The following is a 17,982-nucleotide window of genomic DNA, read 5'->3' as shown; positions in this document are numbered from 1 at the left end:
ATACAACTTTTTTAAAAATCCTCTCCCATCTGATGGTTTCTTTTTGCTAGAAACCTAAAATAAAGTTATCTTGCAAATCTTTTATATCCATCATGTATAGTGAAAGTAGAGAAAGTAAGGTGAAGTATCCTATTTATTCCTTTGCTGAAATTAGTAATATTTTTATATGGCATTTTTATACAGTATATACTATACATATACTATACAGTATATGGCCAAAAACAGATTCCTTGTAATTTCACTAGAAATCCTCCAATGTGATGTTGACCCTTTGAATAGGGTTAGTCTTAAAATTTATACTGTCAAAATATTATCTAACCTCCAGCTCCATCCATAAAGATTGCACGACAGATTGTCAACTATTTGTCAAATTTTTGTAAAAAATTTGTCAAGTCTGAAATGTCAAAATCTTATACTGTTTCTCTTCTACTAGTCTAATAATCTAGTTTTTCAAAAGTGAAGTTGATCACATGTTCCCTGGAATCAAATATCTTTCCTAGGTTCATGGCTACAATACTTTTGAGTGTGCCTTGAACCAGTTTAAAAAAGGAATTAGGAAATATTAACAAATAAATAAAAATACAACAAAACTGCTAAGGGTAATAAATGGCTTTCTATGTAATTATGTGACCTGCAGTGATTCCTTCATACAATTTAGTGGCTTCTGTTTCTTTTTTGAGTTTGACAACACTGATGTATAGGAGCAGTTGTAATAGATGTAAAGATAGTGAACACATCTGCACAGTTAGTGATGATACTTAGCTCTGATAAAAAGCCATAGCTATAGAGATTAGCTTATGGTATTGGTACAGGCCAATTCCAACTTAATATCTTTATATAGGACTTTACGTTCATTAAACCATGTTCCATTCTCCTACTATTCCTTTGACTTTAAAAGTTACTCCTGGGGAAGCTAGGTGGCTCAGTGTATAGAGCATCAGCCCTGAAGTCAGGAGGACCTGAGTTCAAATCTGTCCTCAGACACTTCCTAGCTGTATGACCCTGGGCAAATCACTTAATCCCAATTGTCTAAGCAAAAAAAAAAAAAAAAAAAGTAACTCCTATCCTTCTCTCTAAATGTCACTAAATTGGTTTTTAGTTCTAGAGGTACTGACAGTTTTTGGTTTTCCTCAGTTATGAATAAAAAAGCCTAGCGTCTGCTCTTCGATTTATATAAAACTCGAGTTTCCTGTCAAGTGGGACAATCCTTATTTTTAATACAATAATATGCACTTTAAATTACAATAATTACAATAAAATACCAAGCTTTGGGACAAGAACACACTATCTGATGAAAACTGCTGGGAAAACTAGAAAACTGTTTGGTAGAAACTAGGTTCAGACCAACATTTCACACTATATGCCAAGATAAAATGAAAATGGGTACAAGAATTAGACATAAAGAGTGATCTCATTAGGGATCAACAAATTAGGAGTGCACAGAATAGTTTACCTCTTCAACTTATGGAGAAGGAAAGAAATTATGCTCAAACAAGTGCTGGAGAGCCTTAGAATATGAAATAAATAATTATGATTACATTTAATTAAAAAGTTATTCCACAAATAAAACCAATGCAGTCAAGATCAAAAAGAAAGCAAATAAAAAATTTTAAAACAAGTTTCTCTGAAAAAGGTCTCATTTCCTAAATATATAGAGAACTAAGTCAAATTTATAAGAATTTAAGTCATTCCTCAATTGCTAAATGGTCAAAAGATATGAATTGGCAATTTTCAGATGAAGAAATCAAAGCCAACTACAGGTAAAATACTCTACTGGAGAAATACTCTAAATCACTACTTATTAGAGAAATTGAAACAATTCTGAGATAACATCTCACACCTATATGACTAGCTAATATAACAGATAAGGAAAATGATAAATGTAAGAAGGTAGGTGGAAAAACTGGGACACTAATATACTGTTAGTGGAGTTGTCAATTGATCCAATCATTCTGGAGAGCAAGTGGGAACTAAGAGAAAAGGCCGACATGTACCAAAATATTTATAGCAGTTCTTTTTGTGGTGGCAAAGAATTGGAAAACAAGGGAATGCTCATCAATTAGGGAATAGCACACTAGTATATGAGGGTAATGGAATACTTTTGTGCTATAGGAAATAAGCAGGTGAATTTCAGAAAAACCTAGAAAGATTACACAAAGTTATGCTGAGTAAAATGAGAACCATGAGGACATTGTACACAATAACAGTAATATTATACGATGACCAATTGTGAATAACTTACTATCAGCAATACAATCATCTAAGACAATTCCGAAGGACTTATGAAAAATGCTGTCCATCTTCAGAGAAAGAACTGATGACATAAGAATGCAGATCAAAGCATATTTTTTTAAAAAAACATTTTTTTTTGCTTTTTTGGGTGAGGATTTTTTTTTTTCTTTTACAACATGTTGCAAGTGTGGAAATTTGTTTTGAATGACTGTATATGTATAATTTCCAATTGTCTGCCATCTCAGTGAAGGGGGAGTATTAAGAGGGAAGAATAAAATTTGGTCTTACTCTTTATCTTATTGAGACAATTGGGATTAAATGACTTGTCCAGGGTCACATTAAGTGTCTGAGGCTGGATCTGAACTCAAGTCCTCCTGACTCCAGTTTAGGGCTGGTGCTTCATTCATTGTTGCATCTAGCTGACTCTTGAAGGAACAGAATTTGGAACTCAACATTTAAAAAAATTAAAAAAAAATTTTTTTACATGCAATTAGAAAAATAGATAAATATTTTCACATAAAAAACAATAAAAATAGTAACATTTTAAAATCACACCTCATATTAAATACTGAAAAAAAAGAGGTGTCGCTATGATTGTCAACTTTTGAAAAGCGTATTTAGTAGTAGACTATAAAGGAATGTGGAACTGTACTTGATACACAAAAAGTTTAATCTCTCAACATCATTCACAGAAATGGAGTTTGATATACATATAAATTGAATGTAAATCAGAAATTTGACTTACTCTCAATGACACTGCAGCCCAAAATGAAAGATCTGTATTAAAATGTAAACTCTAAACTATTTTTTTCCAAGATGAAACCAAAGCTATTAATACTTTTCGAAATAATGACTGCTATTAAAGATACTAAGTATTTTTTCTTGTCATGGTTACCAGCATCAAAACAGTGATTGCTAAAATAATGTGTTATCTCTAGTTACACTCTCCATGTATATTGGGAGGGTTTCCTAACATGTCGCCCCATGTTTGAAATGGATTAATGTTTTCTGAGCTAAAACACTGCTATATATTATAGTATATAATTGCTTTGATTTAAATTGCTAATATTTTCTTTTCCTAAAGTAGCTCAAAATTAGTGACCATGATTTAATTCAAGACTTTGCCAACATATGCTTTCTTTTGGCCAGTGCTCCATTATTTTGAAAAAAAAGTTTGGAATATAGGATAATTTCCACCTACCCTCAGTAATTTTAAGAATTATTTTACTTTTTCTTCACATTTAGCCATTTTTAAATGTTTTGAGTTCTTCTTAAGTTAACACACATGCCTATATTTCAACATATATATGTCCAAAATATGACTTTGTCTCTGTGAAATTAACACATTTCCAGAGTTAAGGCTGACAAAGATTTCCTTATTGTGGGAGTGTGATATTTTTGATTTAAGAAAGTCTTAAAATTTATACTTTTTTATGGGGGGAAAAAGAAATTTTCAGTTTTGAATAAGGAATTCTATTTCTGCTACCACCTAGTGACTTTTGACTAATGAAGTAATACTAAGGCCCCAACTTTGCAAAACAGTAAATAAATATTAATAATAATAATAATAAGTATTTTAATATAAAAACACAGAAGCTGTAATATTTTCTTCTTGCAATTCTAATATCTATCTGTCCTTTTTATTATGCATACACCACTTTGGAGAAGCCTATTAGACCATAAATCTCTAAGAAGACTTGGAGAAGCTTCTTTTAAAATAATACTCAATCTTCTCATTACATAATTCATAAGAAAACATGAGGCTAGTTCTCTTTTTTAATAACCACTTTTCTTCATTTTTTTTCTAAAGAGGAAATGCTAACCTCCCCCCAATATTTTAGTCTATTCTTTTCCCCCTATATGCTATTCATAAAACACTTTATATAGTGTCTCATACTAATCAGATATTAGAAAAGCTTTAAGTTTTCTTTTTTTAATGAGCCACCAAACAGATTTATTGTAATAAAATTCTACTCCCTATCTTTAACTTTTAAAGTAGGAATACAGCTAAATATAAACTTTTGGAATTATTTTAGGTTCATGAGGTAAACTCATAACTTTCTTGAAATCATGTGTTTTTTGATTAATTGCATAAAAACATCCTATAGAAGTAAGAAAAACAATGTTGCATATTCCCAAATTTCTACATAAAAAAACGAACATGTAGGTCTAGTTCTATATAAAACTTATGTAGATGAAGTACATCTTCATCTTTAGAACTTTAAGACAACCAATTCTCCCCTATGCTTGGTCATATACCCCTTTCCATTTTTCAGTTCCATATTCCATATTTGATGCTCCTATCCAATTTCTACTGTCTGCAAACATAAATCTCAATTCTATTACCTGTCTGTCCAAGATTTGAAACTGGGTGTTAATGCTCAGATTTCTATTTTAGATGATTCTGTTTTCTATTTCTCGCCATAAACTTACTACCCTTTCCCCTAACTTTCCCATATATACTCATCAAGGTAACATTCATACATTTTAAACACGGATCTTTTGGAGACAGAATGCCTTCTTTGGATTTCAATCACCTCAACAGGCCTGTAAACCCCTGAGAGATATGGCCAGACAACAGTTCATGTGAAAAAGGCCTCAGGAGTTTAGTATACTACAAATAACAATAAAGGAATGACATGATATAGCAACCCCAAAAGCTAAATATAATCTTAGAATACATCATGAAAGATAGAATGAAACAATTATACTACCACATTCTGACTTCATCAGTTTGAAACTAGAAAATAATGGTCAGTTATGAATATTACATCTTCAGGAAGAATGCTGTCCAGCTATTCTACATTTGGAGAAAAGTGACCAAGAGATTTGGGAGCTACTTGGAGATTATGGAGGAAGTGGAGAAGGAACTAGTTATGTTTAGCCTGGACAAGAAAAAACTGTGGAAATATGACAGCTATTCTGAATATGAGAACTGTCAAAGCCCAAGTCAAAGGGGAATTGGATCTATTTTGCGCTAGAAATCAGAACTACAAGTACTAATTGGAATCTGTAGAGACAAATTCCAGTTTGTCATAAGAAAAAGCTTACAGAAAACTGAAGGTGTCTAAAAAATGAAATGGGCTGCCTGGGGCAATAATATGTCCCCCTGCCTCTGGAGATAGGCTGGATGTTTACTTTCTGGAGATGCTATAGTTCGAAAATTAACTTCTGAGTTCTCTTCTACCCCTTTTCTACCTTTAGAAAGAAAGAGATGGTGCAACTGACCAGGAAGTATGACTGGACATAACCAGATGAATTCAGATGAAGTAACTGACACTGAGGAATCATCATCTGGTCAATTCTCAAGATATTTTTAAGAGGGGTAATTTCCACTGGGACACTGATACATTGTTGGTGGAGCTGTGAACTGATCCAGCCATTCTGGAGAGCAATTTCGAACTATATACAAAGGGTGATAGCTATCAAATTGTGCATACCCTTTAATCCAGCAGTATCTGTCTACTGGGTTTATAATCCAAAGAGATCTTAAAGAAGGGAAAAGAACTCATATGCATAAAAATGTTAGTGGCAACCCTTTTTGCAGGCAAGGAACTAGAAATTGAGTGGATGCCCATCTATTGGAGAATGGCTGAATAAATTTTGGTATGTGAATGTTATGGAATATTATTGTTCTATAAGAAATGATCAGCAGGCTGATTTCAGAGAGGCCTGGAGAGACTTACATGGAGTGATGCTAAGTGAAGTGAGTAGAACCAAGAGAATATTGTACATGGCAACAGCAAATTATACAACAATAAATTTTGATAGATGTGGCTCTTTTCAAAAATGAGGTGATTCAAATCAATTCCAATAGACTTGTGATGGAGAGAACTATCTACACCCAGAGAAGAGTACAGTCCCAGAGAGGGACTGAATGTAGATCACAACAAAAATTTTTTCATCTTTTTTTGTTTTTTGCTTACTTTTTGTTATTTTTCTCTTTTTTTTCTCCTTTCTGATCTGATTTTTCTTGTGCATGATAAATGTGGAAATATGTATAGAAGAATTTTACATGTTACAGATATTGTATTACTTGCTGTCTAGGGAAGGGAATGGGGGAAAGGGGGGAAGAAAAAAATTTGGAACATAAGGTTTTGCAAGGATGAATTTTGAAAATTATTTATGCATAAAAAGTTTTAATTTAAAATTTGAGTGGATATTTACAAAAAGAGGGGGGAACCTTGTGTCTTGGGGGAAAGGGGAGAAGAGGGAGAAAAAAATTTAGAATACAAGATTTTGCAAAGGTAAATAAAATTATTTTAGCATCTATTTGGAAAAATAAATACCGTTTAAAAAAAGAAAGGCCTATGACTGAAGAGATCCTCAATGAAAGCATGGGAAGAAAAAAGGTAGGTTTTCATAACAACTTGCTACAATAAAACACATTTTTATATCTGAGAGGTACAAAGAAGGTAAGATCCCTTATTTATTTGAAAAAATTTGATTTGGTAAAGCAACTTTAGTCCTAAATGTTACTCATACCTGTTCAGTATAATAGTACAAACCTCTTTGACAGATAAGACTTAAGAGAAAACTGTGATGAACATTCAAATGAGTGATAATAGCAAGCATGACATTAAAGGGAGAGAAATATTTTATCAATAAAAACCAACTTAGATAATTGTAAGAAGGGTGGTACTTTTGACAGATATAAAGAATTTATAAGAGTTTGAAGAGAAAGCATAATGTAGGAGTTCTACTGGACACAATAAATTTAATAAATTTATAAGAAATCCAGAGAGAAATTTCAAATAGGCAGTTGGAATTGTAGAAGTAGTACTCAAGAGACAGATTTGGGATAGCTATACTGATCTAGTACTGAGACAACAATTAAATTCTTGGACTTAGAGAGATCATCCATAAGTAGAAAGAAGAGAACAGGATACTCACCATGAGGCCTGGGGCACAGATTTGGATATGCATGATGAATCTGCAAAGGAGACTTAGAAGTCTATATAATTCCTATATATTTCCTGGTAAACAATCATTAAACCCATTTTAATTAAATATTCCAAAAGTATCATTCAAAGAGTTTGGATAGTATCAGGCAATGTAAATGATAGATGAGAATAGGCATGCATTTCAACTAAGATTAAATATTATTAGCACAAGACTAAGAGTTCACAAACTAAAGAATAAGTTTAGAAATCTTGAATATTCCTTGCAAGGATATCAAATCCTAATGAGATAATTCAGTATTCTGGGTTGTTTGCAGGTACAATGCATTTCAGAGGCATAATGAAAAAAGTGGAAAGTGATCTGAAAGAACCACAGTAAAAGTAAACCCCAAAATGATCCACATAAAACTAACCCTAATGATTGATTTTTTAAAAAGAGGTTTACAAGTTGGTAACTGGAGTTTTATAATTCCCCTGATAATTTTTTAAAAAGTCAAACGGAATCTGTGGTCAAATCTTTTTAGTTTCTTTAAGTTTCAATTCTAGATTCCAAGTACAAGATTTCAAAAAGGACTATGGTTCTGTCATGATCACCAAAGACAAAAATTTAACTTCTCTTGATCCCCCTCTAATTCTTGGGGTTGCTTTGGCAGTTAAAAGCCATGGCTTAAGTTCTATAAATGCTATCCCTCGAGAGATATCTTTAAGTTACAAGAAAATTAAGGCCTAGAAAGCTCAACAGATACATATACATAAAGGAACCATTAAACTAAATGACTGGAAAGTGAATTTAATACAAATAAATAGAAAAGATTTTTCTTTCTTAGATATGCTTCTCAGAGTTGGAAATCATCTATCAGAGTTGACATCATAGAAGAAGAAGAGTTATATGGCAATTTTATGGGAAGAGGAAGACTCCCTCAGGAAAGAGTTGTTTGAAAGGCTACTACTGAGCAGCAAAATAATAGCCAGGTTTATCTTGGGTTTTCTGAAAACATCCACAATTCCCTTATAGGGGCAGACAGGTGAAATAATCGTTCACTAACATAATCAAGAACACTGGCCCTTTTTGAGGGTTTCTACAGAGATTTTATTGGTCTTTTATGAGAAAACAATCAAAGAACAAGAGATCTTTGGTTAAAATTGACACATTAATGATGATGCTTCAGTGTGGGACAAAAGGAACAGTATGGGACAGAAAAGTACATGGTTACAACTATGAGTCAGAATAGACCTACAAATGATTTTTGGGAAGTTGGGAAGGTTTAAATCATAAGCAGATGTGGTGGAAAGAAGTCCTGTCTCCTCTTCCTCACATGTACTGCATTAGTCAGTTTGTTCTCTCCTATAAGCTAAAAATGATAACATTCTGCAGAATATTTGATATCTAGTGAAAAAGGAAAAGTTGAAATTTTATTTTATCCATAAAGAATGAAAAGCTGAATAATAAAACCTAAAGAAAAATTCGGTTAATTTATAGTTGTAAATTAAAACATTAAGAGTTTAACATTCCAAGTATCTCACACTCTAAGCAAAGTAAAGAAGGGATGATATTAAATATATAAAAGAATATACATTTAAGTGAATTTCAAGCTTACAAAGTTATCAATGGAGGTTATTATTTATTATCATAGCATAAAAGATCACTAAGACATTTATAAAGTGGCTATAAGTCATTAAAGTATTCCTGTTATTTCCCTTTGATTTTTTTCCAGCACTTTCGGTTTATCCTGATTCCCTATGCTATTCAGTTCTTGGTAAAACCATAATATTTTAGTTTTTCAAATTATTTTGAAACCATAGGCATAAATACTTTCCAAATACATCTTTCCCCATAGTGGAATGGTGGAAGTTGATGGGGTGGAAGGTAGGGCATCCACTGGATAGTTTTTTCCTAAATTTTTTTGCTTGGAATCCTAGACTCTAAAACATAATCTGAAATCTTAACTTGCATGCTGTTTGTTTCATATTGAATTGAGCAAAATCCCAACTTAAAGTATGGTTTTTAAAAAGTGATATCTAGGGTCACTTAGGTGGCCTGAGATCAATTCTGGTCTCAGACACTTAACACTTCCTAGCTGTGTGACCCTAGGCAAGTCACTTAACCCTAAATCCCTCAGCAAAAATAGTGGTATCTAAATTGTATTCAATTTTAATATTCTCTTATGTAGATAATACACATGAGATCTTTAAATCACCTAATAAAAGAGAGAATAAAACTAAGAATATTAGGATTTAAAAAGGATACCAAGCTAAGTGCTTTTCATAATTCCAAATATCCCATATTACAGGAAGGTTTAGTTTGCTACTACCTCCTTTCAGGGGTGGTCAAAGAATAGTTGTTCTCAGTTCTTTAAAATTTGGAATTATGAGTTTCAAAAATCCAATTTGCTACCAAACTCCTCCCCCCCAATAAAAAATAAACAAAAAAAAAATTGAGACAAAGCTCCAAGCATGATCAATTTATTAGGAAGATTGGTTTTCCCTAAACACTGGATCCAGGATCTTCCTCATGGTCAAGAATCCCTATGCACTTGTGTTAGGCCCTTTTATAGACCGTGGGAAGTCACTAAAAATAGAAAGAAGCTTTATGATTCATGACTGTTCCCTCTTATGATTGGTTAAGGGAGATGTCTATTGATCATTACTATTTTATCAGCAGCATTTTTAGGCCTTCTTCAGGCCATCTCAGCAGGAGCTTTGCAAAAGCCATCAATCATATCTGGCCAGCAATACTCTGGGAATAAGAATAGCATGGTTCACTTAGGAGTGGAGTGGGGTGGAGGTGTGGGAAAAGATAGTGTTAATACAGCAGATTACAGCAGATACAACAAAACTTCTCATATCAGATCTCACTGATAAAATATAAATCTATCCTATAAATCAAATACAAATAATATTATTGTCATTATATATTGAGTCAAATAACTACAACCAATATATTTCTTACTGTTACATCATTAATAAAATCAAACTTTATTCTACTTAGGTGATATAATTACTGATATTATTAGACAACAATGCACTGAGTAAATACTAATTAAATTTCACAATTTTCCCCCTTTGGTCCTTAAAAGAGCCATCTTTTATGGATAGCTAAGGCCTAAGTATATATAGAGGTAATAGAGGAAGTCACCTTCTCTAAACAGGTCTTACAAAGAAAAATGGCTCATGGGAAAGGAATAAGTGGAAATGGTTCAACATTCAGTCTCTTAATACTATCCATTTCATTAGTTCATCATATCTTAGGGAACAAAGTCTCATGCAGTTGTCTGGTTTCCAAGAACATCTGTGGTTGTCTAGTCTTCTGGAAATATGTTGTTAGGCATTTTGGAATAGGTTGGTTTTCAAAGCAGTTTCTTCTAGCACATCTGCTTCTCCAGTTTAGGTTGTTTGTAGAGATCCCTGTTAAAATCTCTCTCGTTAAACAGATCTCAATACAATTCAATACAGTCACTCCAACCTTGAGTTACTGAAAAAGCAAACTTGAAGTGACTGTATTAAACTGCACGGAAAACTAGCTGAAACTTCATGGCTCTAAAAGAACATAAAATTAGTAATCCTTAGACTAAAGAATTTGCACTTTCCTATACTCTTAGTGGCTCATACAATCTTTATCTAACTCAGGTAATTTGATTTAGATAAGGCTTTGAAGAGAGAATCTAACAATATATCAAGATATTATTTGTAGAATGAATCTTTTAAATTAAAAAAAATTACCAATCAGGTGATATGAATTCAGCCAAATGAACCTCATCTTTACAATAGCCAAACCTTGACCCTATGTAAAATAATCACACTAACAATCGTTTATTTACAGGCCAATTGTTTATCATATGTCTAGCTTTTTTTTTTAGTTTGCACAATTTAATTAAAGAATTTCTGAGTCATGACTTCTGTAATACTGTAAAATGTTTAGTGTTTGCTTTTTCAGTTGTACTGTGAATTTCTGAAATGTATCAGCAAATTTGTTAACTTTAAAACCCAAGTTTAAAGAAACACCTTATTTTTTTTAGCGGTAGAGAAATCTGTCTAATTGAATTACCACAAAGTCTGATGACTATAGTGCTCAGCCTCTACACAAGAAAGGCACTGTGTTTCATAACAATTATGTTCTTCTCCCAAATACCATTGGAGATAGTTGTAAATATTACTTCTCACTGTGAGATCATATAATATTTTCTTTTTTAAAAAAATTTCATTGTAGAACACTATATTAAAAGTTAGTGAATATCTAAAATACAAGTATTGATCAGAAAGAGCCAATATGATTTCTATCAATAACAGGTCAAGTCAAGCTAAATGAACATTCTTCTTTAACAAAGTTACTAGAATGGTAGATCAGGAAAATGTATTAAACAGGGTTTACTTAGATTTTAGCCATGTGTTTGAGAAAGTCATCCTAGTTTTTGTTTTTATAAATAGCATTTTATTTTTTTCTAATTACATGAAAAAATAATTTTCAATGTTCATTTTGAAAAGATTTTTGAGTTCCAACTTTATTCCCCCCCCCCTCCAAGATGACAAACAATCTGACTTAGGTTATACATGTACAATCATGTTAAAAAAAATTTCCACATTAGTCATGTTGAGAAAAAAGAAACAGAACAAAAGGGAAAAAAATGGAAGAACAAAAAAAAAAAAAAAGTGAAAATAATATCCTTGGATTTGCATGCAGATTCCAAAGTTTGTTCTTTGGATGTGAATAGCATTTCTCATTACTAGTCTTTTGGAATTGTCTTGGATGATTGTAGTACTGAGAAGAGCTAAATTTATCACAGTTGATCATTACATAATATTGCCTTGTACAATGTTCTCCAAGTTCTGCTTGCTTCACTCAGCATCAGTTTATCTGTTTCCAGGTTTTCCTGAAATCTACCTGCTCATCATTTCTTTATCATTATTATTATTATAGCTTTTTATTTACAAACTATTTGTAAATAATTTTTTATTTTTCAACATTGGGTAATTTTTCAGCATTGACAATTGCAAAACCTTTTGTTCCAACTTTTCCTCTCCTTTCTCCCACCCCTTCCCCCCGATGGGGATATATACATGTTAAATATATTAAAGTATATGTTAAATACAATACATATATATATAAATATATTTATATATATATACACATACATATATATTTATACAATTATTTTGCTCTACAAAAAGAATTCGACTTTGAAATAGTGTACAATTAACCTGTGAAGGAAATCAAAAATGCAGGTGGACAAAAATAGAGGAATTGGGAATTTTATGTATCGATTCATAGTCATCTCCCAGAGTTCTTTCGCTGGATGTAGCTGGTTCAATTCATTACTGCTCTATTGGAACTGATTTGGTTCATCTCATTGTTGAAGAGGGCCACGTCCATCAGAATTGATCATCATATCGTATTGTTGTTGAAGTATATAATGATCTCCTGGTCCTGCTCATTTCACTCAGAATCAGTTCATATAAGTCTCTCCAGGCCTTTCTGAAATTATCCTGCTGGTCATTTCTTACAGAACAATAATATTCCATAGCATTCATATACCACAATTTATTCAACCATTCTCCAAATGATGGGCATCCACTCAGTTTCCGGTCACCACAAAGAGGGCTGCCATGAACATTCTTGCACATACAGGTTCCTTTCCCTTCTTTAAAATCACTTTGGGATATAAGCCTAGTAGTAACACTTCTGGATCAAAGGGTATGCACAATTTGATAACTTTTTGCTGTTCATCATTTCTTAAAATACAATAATATTCCATTTGACTCATATAGCACAACTTGTTCAGCCATCCTCCAACTGATGGGCATTCTCTTAATTTCCAGTCTTTTGCTACCATAAAAAGAAGCTGCTATAAATACTTTTGTGCATGCAGGTCTTTTCCCCCTTTTTATGATCTCTTTAAGATAGAGAGCTAGTTATGGTATTGTTGAACTAAAAGGCATGCACAGTTTGATGGCCCTTTGGGCATAGTTTCAAATTGCTCTTCTGAATGGTTGGATCAGTTCACAATTCCAACAATGCATCAATGTTCCTGTTTTTCTACATCTTCAGCAACATTTATCAACTTTCCTTCTGTCGTATTAGCTACTCTGGTAAGTGTGAGGTGATACCCACATTAAATTTTTAATCAAATCAATTCTTGATTTATAATTACTCTTGGCAATATTTAAACCAAAATTTCCCCAAGGGCCCAGTGTTTTCAGTTTAGCTCATGTTCAAAAAAGTTTATGGTGGCACTCTCAGCTTCTTTTAATTGTTTCCTTATTTCTTCAAAGAACCCCACGAATCAAAACAATACTTTTTATTTTCCTAACAATCCTACTTGTGACCTTAAAAGAATAAATTCCTTATTATATTTACTCATATTTTACAAAGGCCTTTAATATAACTATTTAAACCAGACAGAAGAAATAATCCTTTCTTTTCTATCAATCCATTAGTTAATGTGTACTTGGTATATTTCCTCTTAATTTTTAAAAGTTTTATGAAATTTCATTTGTGGTCTCATACTGATTAGGGAAGGAAGACATGCAGTACCTATCAGAAAGACCTTTTACTAAAAACTCCTCAAAGGGATATACATATAATTCAATTTCATAAGGATCTTTTTCTTAATATTTTGATAAAAAAATTTTATTACATAAAACCAATTAATTGCAATACTGTCACTTTTTCTGGTTCTTCTTCTTCAAGGATCACAAATTCATAATTTATTCCAATTCCTTTGAGGCCTTTTAGGTCATTAGAATTGGTTGCTTATAAGTGAAAAATTATGACAATATAATTAACTCCAGTCAAATAAACCCTAAAACAACTAAAATGTGCATCAAGTGCAAAGTTTAACATCCCTCCTGGTTCCTCATTGTAGAGTGTTCAAGAGATTGTAGTCATCTATTTCCGTCTCAAAGTTTTCTTTGCTAGAAAAGCAATCATCCACTCATTTTATAAAAGAGTTTACTTGACAATGATTAAAGATCATCATTAGTCCAAACTATTTTTTTTCAATTTATAGTCTCTATCATACAAAAGCAACTATTATTTTATGCTGATACTAACAAAAAAAAAAGAACACTTCATAAATTTGTATGTAATTTTTGTATAGGGCCATGATAATTTTCTCTGTACCATTCCAATTGTAGTGTTTGTGCTGCCTTCACACTGGTTTAATTAAATGTAAATTTAAAAATAGTACCTTTCATTGATATAAAATAGTGTATTAAACAAGTTCTTTGACTTTTAAAAAAACACAATGATTTCATTAAGTCTTTGATAGTAAAGCAGATCATCCTTTGAGATTTATAATAAAATTTGCCTCACTATTAAACAGTCAACAATGACTTAAATTAGAATTAGTCTTTGATTTGTATCATAATCATTTTATCACAATACATCATAATGTAAATGATATAAAATCATTGTATCATAATAATTTCTTGATTTAAAGTATCTGCTTCTATTTTTAAAATAATAAATATTAATTGAAATTAATAAGAATTGTATTACTGAAAAAATTATCTGATAGAGATTAAAATTTTTAAAAAGGATTTAAGGTTAACTTTTTTTGTCTATTTCCCATAAATTCATTCAAAAGCTGAATTCTTTCCTCCTGCTTTTTTACCTTACCTTATTCTAGTCTTCAAACACACCTCCATACCCTACACACCCACATCCATTAAATTTTTCTTACTTTTCAAGTCCTTCCTGATTTTAAAGCAAGCTTTTCTGTCTTAGGGAGCACTCTAGGATTCATTTTCTTTTTTTTTTTTTTTTTTTAATAGCCTTTAATTTACAGGATATATACATGGGTAACTTTACAGCATTAACAATTGCCAAACCTCTTGTTCCAATTTTTCACCTCTTACCCCCACCCTCCCTAAATGGCAGGATGACCAGTAGATGTTAAATATATTAAAATATAACTTAGATACACAATAAGTATACATGACCAAAACATTATTTTGCTGTACAAAAAGAATCAGACTCTGAATTATTGTACAATTAGCTTGTGGAGGAAATCAAAGATGCAGGTGTGCATAAATATAGGGACTGGAATTCAATGTAATGGTTTTAGTCATCTCCCAGAGTTCTTTTTCTGGGTATAGTTAGTTCAGTTCATTACTGCTCCATTAGAAATGATTTGGTTGATCTTGTTGCTGAGGATGGCCTGATCCATCAGGACTGGTCATCATCTAGTATTGTTGTTGAAGTATATAATGATCTCCTGGTCCTGCTCATTTCACTTAGCATCAGTTCGTGTAAGTCTCTCCAGGCCTTTCTGAAATCATCCTGTTGGTCATTTCTTACAGAACAGTAATATTCCATAATTTTCATATACCACAATTTATTCAGCCATTCTCCAACTGATGGACATCCGTTCAGTTTCCAGTTTCTAGCCACTACAAAAATAGGATTCATTTTCAATCTGGGAGTCCCAACCAAGGGCTGATAACAGGTATCTTCAGGTTGGTTGCTTAAAAGCAGTAAGCAATAGAAGGGCAAATATATTCCAGCTTTACTTACTTTTTATTCTCTTGAAAACTGAAGGTGGTCTAAAAATTTTCCTATTCTGTCTTCTAATAAAAAAAAAAAAATCACATTTTCATCCTGTAATAATTTGTCTTTCTTTTTAAGTGCAGTTATAAAGTGTACCTTTTAAGAATTTGTCAAAACCAATTCCACAGAATGACAGTCAAAACACTGAGTCTCTGAGACTAACAAACTGAAACTGCTTTGGGAATATTCTGTCAATCAAAAAGTAGAAGTGAACTGTTTTTTCTGAGTTCTGAGATTTGAGCAGTTAAGAGATCTAATTTCAATCCATAATTCTCCAACATATTACTTTAATGTTAAATAGCAAACTTATTTCATTTTGAGTTCTGAGTTGTGGAATTATTCAATTAAAATTCATAGGAATTCTACTCTAATTTTGGTACTATTTTCCTACGTTCTCTTTATCCTAACACTTTCTGAATCTTACTGAATTTTGATTCCATTAATTAATGAAATAAAAAAAAAAAAAAAACAATCAGCAGAATGGCTGATTATAGCATCTTCATGGAAAGCTCTCTCCCCTAACCCTCCCCAAAAAACCTCAACCCCCAAAATCTAAGGATAAAATAGGCATGTTCCTTTTTGGGTTCCTTAGGGAGGGCAACCAAAAGGGATTAAGATCTCTAGTTTGACCTTCTAATTGGTTCACAAAAATCAAAAACTACAAGCATAATCAATTTATTAGGGAGACTGGTGGTCCCTAAGCAATTGGATCCAAGACTTTCTTCATGGTCAAGCATCCCTCTGCTCATAAGTTGAGGTCTAGCCTTTGAGAGGCCACCAGTAATTGAATGAGGCTTTACAACTTATAACTATTCACTTTCAAAAGTTAGGGAATTCCTATTATTAACCAAAGGAGAAGTCCATGAATCACTACTAGAATTCTTGGGTCTTTCACAGGCCATCCTAGCAGAGGAAAAGCTTTCCACGGGGTATCAATCATTATGTTGGGTCAGTAGAATTCTGGGATTTAAGAACATTGTAACAACAGGATAAGGAAGCTTTGGTTTTCAAGCAAAGTTCCCTGGCACTGATGGTGGTGGTGGTGAATTGTGCTAATACAACAAATTTCTAATACAAATTAATATATGTTCTCATAACTGATAAAGTATAAATCTATCCTAAAAATCAAACACAAGTAATATTATCGTCACTATATGGTGAATTAATTAATTATAACCTTCATGTCTCTTATTCTTAAATCACTAACAAAATCAAACTTAATTCTATTCTACTAACCCCCCTAAACCAACAACTGATATCCATTAAATAACAATACATTGAGTAAATACAAATTCAACTGAGTAGGGATATTAAAATTATTTTCAAAGAACAAGTCACATATGGCTAGAAGTTGAGGAATTGAGTTATGCTAACCCACAAATTGGTGACATCTCAAAGACTTAATCCTTGGGGAAAGGCTAGCTATGTTATTCCCTATCATTATTAGCAGAATGATAATAAAGGGACTTTTTTGATTTGCCATGAGCATATCTCCTGCAAAAATCAATTCTAAACATAGAGAACAGCCAAAAATACTATCTATGATTCCAATTTCTTTTACAATTCAAATGAATCTACGTTTAAAAACTGCTTTCCAAGTTTTACCCTGTCCTCAATTAGTGAAAGTATACATAACTATATTATGAAACACAATCAAGCATTCCAACTCAAATATTTTCTACAAGTAAAATCATAACTTACAGCTCATGAAAATATATAACAATTTCATGACTAAAAAGTTTTCCTTCTAAAATGAACCACTTTTCCCTTAAAAAAAAGTGAGCTGGTTTTACCCTAAGCACTGTCTTGTTGTCTTCCAGTCCATACATATATTCATGATGCTAACAATTTAAATTGTTTTTACTCTCTAAAATCAGTTATAATAATTTAAACAAGACCATACTTTTATTTAGAATAGATTTCATGCCTGTGGCCAAGAATTTATTTCACGTCACATGTCATGAAGTTTAAAAAAAAAGTTATTTGATAACATTTCTGTTATCCCAGTTAAATCTTGTTCTGCCAGGTCACTTCAACTATATAAATATCTGAACTCTAATAACCTTTCCAGCTATATGATTTCAGCCATTAAAATTATTTCATTTTAGTTTATGAAAGCAGTAGAAATAAAGGCTGCCACAAAATTAAATTTCACAAGTATTTAGTAAATGCCTGCACATGCTAAGCATAGGGGATATAGTGATAAAAAAAAGATACCAAAAAAACTGGTTTGGTCCTGAAAGACTTTATATTCTACTAAAGAGTAAAATACGGTTTAACATAATTTGTTTGAATATTAAAAAT

At 32.0% G+C, this 17,982-nt stretch overlaps 1 protein-coding gene and 1 non-coding gene across 2 annotated transcripts in view; both read right to left on the bottom strand.

Annotated features, from left to right (window-relative positions):
* Positions 1-17,982, bottom strand: part of ME1 (malic enzyme 1) — a 238,082-nt gene that overhangs the window by 65,729 nt on the left and 154,371 nt on the right.
* Positions 14,183-14,284, bottom strand: LOC111721003. Its single transcript, XR_002770389.1, has one exon. It is a non-coding gene; the product is annotated as a U6 spliceosomal RNA (small nuclear RNA).

The sequence above is a fragment of the Sarcophilus harrisii genome, chromosome 4 (genome assembly GCF_902635505.1).
Source record: "Sarcophilus harrisii chromosome 4, mSarHar1.11, whole genome shotgun sequence".
NCBI classification, from domain to species: Eukaryota; Metazoa; Chordata; class Mammalia; order Dasyuromorphia; family Dasyuridae; genus Sarcophilus; species Sarcophilus harrisii.
The sequence above is the reverse complement of the archived record's forward strand: the minus strand, read 5'-3'. Positions and strand labels throughout refer to the sequence as shown.